General features: G+C 36.1%; 1 long non-coding RNA gene across 1 annotated transcript; it reads right to left on the reverse strand.

Moving 5' to 3' along the window:
• Positions 1-4,901: 4,901 nt before the first annotated feature.
• Positions 4,902-8,306, reverse strand: LOC127700864 (uncharacterized). Its single transcript, XR_007981748.1, has 4 exons — positions 7,884-8,306; positions 6,714-6,896; positions 5,395-6,149; positions 4,902-5,210 (listed from the first exon to the last, which is right to left on the reverse strand). It is a non-coding gene; the product is annotated as an uncharacterized LOC127700864 (long non-coding RNA).
• Positions 8,307-8,599: the final 293 nt, after the last annotated feature.

Raw genomic sequence — 8,599 nt, forward strand, 5'->3', positions numbered from 1 at the left:
ATTTTGAACCAATTTCAAGAGATTGTAACGGGCAACGACTATTTAGGTTTTGTAGAGCAGACATTGGCGCATCGTTTAAGAAAATCTCCAGAGTGGTTTATGTTCGAAAATCTGAAGTTACGATTAAAAAACTGAAAATTTTATTGTGAAATTGACAAAATGAGATTAGGGGGGGTAGGGCACTAAAAGAAAAATTTGGACCATTTTAAAGAGATTGTGACGGGCAACGACTATATAGGTGTTGTAGAGGAGACATTGGCGCATCCTTTAAGAAAATCTCCAGAGTGGTTTATGTTCGAAAATCTTAAGTTGCGGTTAAAAAACTGAAATTGTGAAATTGACAAAATGAGATTAAGGGGGTAGGGCAATTTTAGTTAATTTTGAACCAATTTCAAGAGATTGTGACGGGCAACGACTATTTAGGTGTTGTAGAGGAGACATTGGCGCATCGTTTAAGAAAATCTCCAGAGTGGTTTATGTTCGAAAATCTGAAGTTACGATTAAAAAACTGCAAATTTTATTGTGAAATTGACAAAATGAGATTAGGGGGGGTAGGGCACTAAAAGAAAAATTTGAACCATTTTAAAGAGATTGTGACGGGCAACGACTATATAGGTGTTGTAGAGGAGACATTGGCGCATCCTTTAAGAAAATCTCCAGAGTGGTTTATGTTCGAAAATCTTAAGTTGCGGTTAAAAAACTGAAATTGTGAAATTGACAAAATGAGATTAAGGGGGTAGGGCAATTTTAGTTAATTTTGGACCATTTTAATGAGATTGTGACGGGCAACGAATATATAGGTGTTGTAGAAGAGACATTGGCGCATCGTTTAAGAAAATCTCCAGAGTGGTTTATGTTCGAAAATCTGAAGTTACGGTTAAAAAACTGAAAATTTTATTGTGAAAATGACAAAATGAGATTAGGGGGGTAGGGCTCTAAAAGAAAAATTGGACCATTTTAAAGAGATTGTGACGGACAACGACTATATAGGTGTTGTAGAAGAGACATTGGCGCATCGTTTAAGAAAATTTTCAGAGTTGTTTATGTTCGAAAATCAGAAGTTTCGGTTAAAAAACTGAAAATTTTATTGTGAAATTGACAAAATGAGATTAGGGGGGTAGGGCACTAAAAGAAAAATTTGGACCATTTTAAAGAGATTGTGACGGGCAACGACTATATAGGTGTTGTAGAGGAGACATTGGCGCATCGTTTAAGAAAATCTCCAGAGTGGTTTATGTTCGAAAATCTGAAGTTACGGTTAAAAAACTGAAAATTTTATTGTGAAAATGACAAAATGAGATTAGGGGGGTAGGGCTCTAAAAGAAAAATTGGACCATTTTAAAGAGATTGTGACGGGCAACGACTATATAGGTGTTGTAGGAGAGACATTGGCGCATCGTTTAAGAAAATCTCCAGAGTGGTTTATGTTCGAAAATCTAAAGTTACGGTTAAAAAACTGAAATTGTGAAATTGACAAAATGAGATTAGGGGAGTAGGGCAATTTTAGTTAATTTTGAACCAATTTCAAGAGATTGTAACGGGCAACGACTATTTAGGTGTTGTAGAGGAGACATTGGCGCATCGTTTAAGAAAATCTCCAGAGTGGTTTATGTTCGAAAATCTGAAGTTACGATTAAAAAACTGAAAATTTTATTGTGAAATTGACAAAATGAGATTAGGGGGGGTAGGGCACTAAAAGAAAAATTTGGACCATTTTAAAGAGATTGTGACGGGCAACGACTATATAGGTGTTGTAGAGGAGACATTGGCGCATCCTTTAAGAAAATCTCCAGAGTGGTTTATGTTCGAAAATCTTAAGTTGCGGTTAAAAAACTGAAATTGTGAAATTGACAAAATGAGATTAAGGGGGTAGGGCAATTTTAGTTAATTTTGGACCATTTTAATGAGATTGTGACGGGCAACGAATATATAGGTGTTGTAGAAGAGACATTGGCGCATCGTTTAAGAAAATTTTCAGAGTTGTTTATGTTCGAAAATCAGAAGTTACGGTTAAAAAACTGAAAATTTTATTGTGAAAATGACAAAATGAGATTAGGGGGGTAGGGCTCTAAAAGAAAAATTGGACCATTTTAAAGAGATTGTGACGGGCAACGACTATATAGGTGTTGTAGGAGAGACATTGGCGCATCGTTTAAGAAAATCTCCAGAGTGGTTTATGTTCGAAAATCTGAAGTTACGGTTAAAAAACTGAAATTGTGAAATTGACAAAATGAGATTAAAATGGTTCAAATTTTTCTTTAAATAACAATAAAATTTTCAGTTTTGTAACCAAAACTTCTGATTTTCGAACATAAACCATTCTGAAGATTTTCTTAAACGATGCGCCATTGTCTCCTCTAAAACACCTAAATAGTCGTTGCCCGTCACAATCTCTTGAAATTGGTCCAAAATTAACTTAAATTGGCCTACTCCCCTAATCTCATTTTGTCAATTTCTCAATTTCCGTTTTTTAACCGTAACTTGAGATTTTCGAACATAAACCACTCTGGAGATTTTCTTAAACAATGCGCAAATATCTCTTCTACAACACCTATATAGTCATTATGCGTCACAATCTCTATAAACGGGTCCAAAATTAATTTAAATTGGTGTACCCCCCCGCCCCCTAATCTCATTTTAACAGTTTGACAATTTCAGTTTTTTAACAGTAACTTCAGATTCTCGAACATAAACCACTCTGAGAATTGTCTTACACGATGCGCCAATGTCTCCTCTATAACACCTATATAGTCGTTGCCCGTCACAATCTCTATAAATAGGTCCAAAATTAACTTAAATTGGTGTATCCCCCCCCCTAATCTCATTTTGTCAATTTCACAATTTCCGTTTTTTAACAGTAACTTCAGATTTTCGAACATAAACCACTCTGGAGATTTTCTTAAACGATGCGCCAATGTTTCCTCTAAAACACCTATATAGTCGTTGCCCGTCACAATCTCTATAAATAGGTCCAAAATTAACTTAAATGTGTCTAGCCCCCTAATCTCATTTTGTCAATTTCACAATTTCCGTTTTTTAACCGTAACTTGAGATTTTCGAACATAAACCACTCTGGAGATTTTCTTAAACAATGCGCAAATATCTCTTCTACAACACCTATATAGTCATTATGCGTCACAATCTCTATAAACGGGTCCAAAATTAATTTAAATTGGTGTACCCCCCCGCCCCCTAATCTCATTTTAACAGTTTGACAATTTCAGTTTTTTAACAGTAACTTCAGATTCTCGAACATAAACCACTCTGAGAATTGTCTTACACGATGCGCCAATGTCTCCTCTATAACACCTATATAGTCGTTGCCCGTCACAATCTCTATAAATAGGTCCAAAATTAACTTAAATGTGTCTATCCCCCTAATCTCATTTTGTCAATTTCACAATTTCCGTTTTTTAACCGTAACTTCAGATTTTCGAACATAAACCACTCTGGAGATTTTCTTAAACAATGCGCAAATATCTCTTCTACAACACCTATATAGTCATTATGCGTCACAATTTCTATAAACGGGTCCAAAATTAACTTAAATTGGTGTACCCCCCCCCCCCCCCCCCCCCCCCCCCCCCTAATCTCATTTTGACAGTTTGACAATTTCAGTTTTTTAACAGTAACTTCAGATTTTCGAACATAAACCACTCTGAGGATTGTCTTACACGATGCGCCAATGTCTCCTCTATAACACCTATATAGTCGTTGCCCGTCACAATCTCTATAAATAGGTTCAAAATTAACTTGAATGTGTCTACCCCCCTAATCTCATTTTGTCAATTTCACAATTTCCGTTTTTTAACCGTAACTTCAGATTTTCGAACATAAACCACTCTGGAGATTTTCTTAAACAATGTGCAAATGTCTCCTCTATAACACCTATAAAGTCGTTGCCCGTCACAATCTCTATAAATGGGTACAAAATTAACCTAAATTGGCCTACCCCCTAATCTCATTTTGTCAATTTCACAATTTCCGTTTTTTAACCGTAACTTCAGATTTTCGAACATAAACCACTCTGGAGATTTTCTTAAACAATGCGCAAATATCTCTTCTACAACACCTATATAGTCATTATGCGTCACAATCTCTATAAACGGGTCCAAAATTAACTTAAATTGGTGTACCCCCCCCCCCCCCTAATCTCATTTTGACAGTTTGACAATTTCTGTTTCTTAACAGTAACTTCAGATTTTCGAACATAAACCACTCTGAGGATTGTCTTACACGATGCGCCAATGTCTCCTCTATAACACCTATATAGTCGTTGCCCGTCACAATCTCTATAAATAGGTTCAAAATTAACTTGAATGTGTCTACCCCCCCCCCCCCTAATCTCATTTTGTCAATTTCACAATTTCCGTTTTTTAACCGTAACTTGATATTTTCGAACATAAACCACTCTGGAGATTTTCTTAAACGATGTGCAAATGTCTCCTCTATAACACCTATAAAGTCGTTGCCCGTCACAATCTCTATAAATGGGTACAAAATTAACCTAAATTGGCCTACCCCCTAATTTCATTTTGCCAATTTCAAAATTTCCGTATTTTAACCGTAACTTGAGATTTTCGAACATAAACCACTCTGGAGATTTTCTTAAACGATGCGCCAATGTCTCCTCTATAACACCTATATAGTCGTTGCCCATCACAATCTCTATAAATAGGTCCAAAATTAACTTAAATTGGTGTATCCCCCCCCCCCCCTAATCTCATTTTGTCAATTTCACAATTTCCGTTTTTTAACCGTAACTTCAGATTTTCGAACATAAACCACTCTGGAGATTTTCTTAAACGAAGCGCCAATGTCTCCCCTATAACACCTATATAGTCGTTGCCCGTCACAATCTCTATAAATAGGTCCAAAATTAATTTGAATGTGTCTCCCCCCTCCCCTAATCTCATTTTGTCAATTTCACAATTTCCGTTTTTTAACCGTAACTTCAGATTTTCGAACATAAACCACTCTGGAGATTTTCTTAAACGATGCGCCAATGTCTCCTCTATAACACCTATATAGTCGTTGCCCGTCACAATCTCTATAAATAGGTCCAAAATTAACTTAAATTGGTGTATCCCCCCCTAATCTCATTTTGTCAATTTCACAATTTCCGTTTTTTAACCGTAACTTCAGATTTTCGAACATAAACCACTCTGGAGATTTTCTTAAACGATGCGGCAATGTCTCCTCTATAACACCTATAAAGTCGTTGCCCGTCACAATCTCTATAAATGAGTACAAAATTAATTTAAATTGGCTTACCCCCTAATTTCATTTTGCCAATTTCACAATTTTCGTTTTTTAACAGTAACTTCAGATTTTCGAACATAAACCACTCTGGAGATTTTCTTAAACGATGCGCCAATGTTTCCTCTAAAACACCTATATAGTCGTTGCCCGTCACAATCTCTATAAATAGGTCCAAAATTAACTTAAATGTGTCTAGCCCCCTAATCTCATTTTGTCAATTTCACAATTTCCGTTTTTTAACCGTAACTTCAGATTTTCGAACATAAACCACTCTGGAGATTTTCTTAAACAATGCGCAAATATCTCTTCTACAACACCTATATAGTCATTATGCGCCACAATCTCTATAAACGGGTCCAAAATTAACTTAAATTGGTGTACCCCCCCCCCCCCCTAATCTCATTTTGACAGTTTGACAATTTCAGTTTTTTAACAGTAACTTCAGATTTTCGAACATAAACCACTCTGAGAATTGTCTTACACGATGCGCCAATGTCTCCTCTATAACACCTATATAGTCGTTGCCCGTCACAATCTCTATAAATAGGTCCAAAATTAACTTAAATGTGTCTACCCCCCTAATCTCATTTTGTCAATTTCACAATTTCCGTTTTTTAACCGTAACTTCAGATTTTCGAACATAAACCACTCTGGAGATTTTCTTAAACAATGCGCAAATATCTCTTCTACAACACCTATATAGTCATTATGCGTCACAATCTCTATAAACGGGTCCAAAATTAACTTAAATTGGTGTACCCCCCCCCCCCCTAATCTCATTTTGACAGTTTGACAATTTCAGTTTTTTAACAGTAACTTCAGATTTTCGAACATAAACCACTCTGAGGATTGTCTTACACGATGCGCCAATGTCTCCTCTATAACACCTATATAGTCGTTGCCCGTCACAATCTCTATAAATAGGTTCAAAATTAACTTGAATGTGTCTACCCCCCCTAATCTCATTTTGTCAATTTCACAATTTCCGTTTTTTAACCGTAACTTGAGATTTTCGAACATAAACCACTCTGGAGATTTTCTTAAACGATGTGCAAATGTCTCCTCTATAACACCTATAAAGTCGTTGCCCGTCACAATTTCTATAAATGGGTACAAAATTAACCTAAATTGGCCTACCCCCTAATTTCATTTTGCCAATTTCAAAATTTCCGTTTTTTAACCGTAACTTGAGATTTTCGAACATAAACCACTCTGGAGATTTTCTTAAACGATGCGCCAATGTCTCCTCTATAACACCTATATAGTCGATGCCCGTCACAATCTCTATAAATAGGTCCAAAATTAACTTAAATTGCTGTATCCCCCCCCCCCCCCTAATCTCATTTTGTCAATTTCACAATTTCCGTTTTTTAACCGTAACTTCAGATTTTCGAACATAAACCACTCTGGAGATTTTCTTAAACGATGCGCCAATTTCTCCTCTATAACACCTATAAAGTCGTTGCCCGTCACAATCTCTATAAATGAGTACAAAATTAATTTAAATTGGCTTACCCCTAATTTCATTTTGCCAATTTCACAATTTTCGTTTTTTAACAGTAACTTCAGATTTTCGAACATAAACCACTCTGGAGATTTTCTTAAACGATGCGCCAATGTTTCCTCTAAAACACCTATATAGTCGTTTCCCGTCACAATCTCTATAAATAGGTCCAAAATTAACTTAAATGTGTCTAGCCCCCTAATCTCATTTTGTCAATTTCACAATTTCCGTTTTTTAACCGTAACTTCAGATTTTCGAACATAAACCACTCTGGAGATTTTCTTAAACAATGCGCAAATATCTCTTCTACAACACCTATATAGTCATTATGCGTCACAATCTCTATAAACGGATCCAAAATTAACTTAAATTCGTGGACCCCCCCCCCCCCCCCCCCCCCCCCCCCCCTTAATCTCATTTTGACAGTTTGACAATTTCAGTTTTTTAACAGTAACTTCAGATTTTCGAACATAAACCACTCTGAGGATTGTCTTACACGATGCGCCAATGTTTCCTCTATAACACCTATATAGTCGTTGCCCGTCACAATCTCTATAAATAGGTCCAAAATTAACTTAAATGTGTCTACCCCCCCTAATCTCATTTTGTCAATTTCACAATTTCCGTTTATTAACCGTAACTTCAGATTTTCGAACATAAACCACTCTGGAGATTTTCTTAAACAATGCGCAAATATCTCTTCTACAACACCTATATAGTCATTATGCGTCACAATCTCTATAAACGGGTCCAAAATTTACTTAAATTGGTGTACCCCCCCCCCCCCCCTAATCTCATTTTGACAGTTTGACAATTTCAGTTTTTTAACAGTAACTTCAGATTTTTGAACATAAACCACTCTGAGGATTGTCTTACACGATGCGCCAATGTCTCCTCTATAACACCTATATAGTCGTTGCCCGTCACAATCTCTATAAATAGGTTCAAAATTAACTTGAATGTGTCTACCCCCCCCCCCCCCCCCTCCCCCCCCCCCCCCCTAGTCTCATTTTGTCAATTTCACAATTTCCGTTTTTTAACCGTAACTTGAGATTTTCGAACATAAACCACTCTGGAGATTTTCTTAAACGATGCGCAAATGTCTCCTCTATAACACCTATAAAGTCGTTGCCCGTCACAATCTCTATAAATGGGTACAAAATTAACCTAAATTGGCCTACCCCCTAATTTCATTTTGCCAATTTCAAAATTTCCGTTTGTTAACCGTAACTTGAGATTCTCGAACATAAACCACTCTGGAGATTTTCTTAAACGATGCGCAAATGTCTCTTCTACAACAGCTGTATAGCCGTTGCCCGTCACAATCTCTATAAATATGTCCAAAATTAACTTAAGATAGTTTTTTTTTTTTTTTTTTTTAAGATTGTATGTATTCTCATAATTGTTCGCTAGGTATTTGTAATTGTTCGCTAACTCGAAAAAACGTGTTTGTCTTATGTGATATTGTGGTTTTTAGTCATACCTCCTAATTGTTCGCTAGCTAATTGTTCGCTACAATTGTTCGCTAGCTTGAGTCAAGCAGTGAGTTTTATTCATCTTAATTGTTTCCTAAACAAAAGCCGTAAATTTATATTCTCAAAATCACGGATCCAACTGTTGGAAATATACGGTTAATTTTGATATCTAATATTGGTTATGTTTATGTTCTTAAAATCCTGCCAATGACATGCGTTCTTGAACTGGTGTTTGATTGGTGGCATTTGATCACAATTATCATTGCAGGTTAATATTTTTCTCAAGGTTACAAAACAAATAAAAGTACAACAATTGGTAGATTTTTCATCGGATTTTAAGAGATTATCTGTCTACATT

The sequence above is a fragment of the Mytilus californianus genome, unplaced genomic scaffold (assembly GCF_021869535.1).
Source record: "Mytilus californianus isolate M0D057914Y unplaced genomic scaffold, xbMytCali1.0.p SCAF_5, whole genome shotgun sequence".
Lineage (NCBI taxonomy): Eukaryota > Metazoa > Mollusca > Bivalvia > Mytilida > Mytilidae > Mytilus > Mytilus californianus.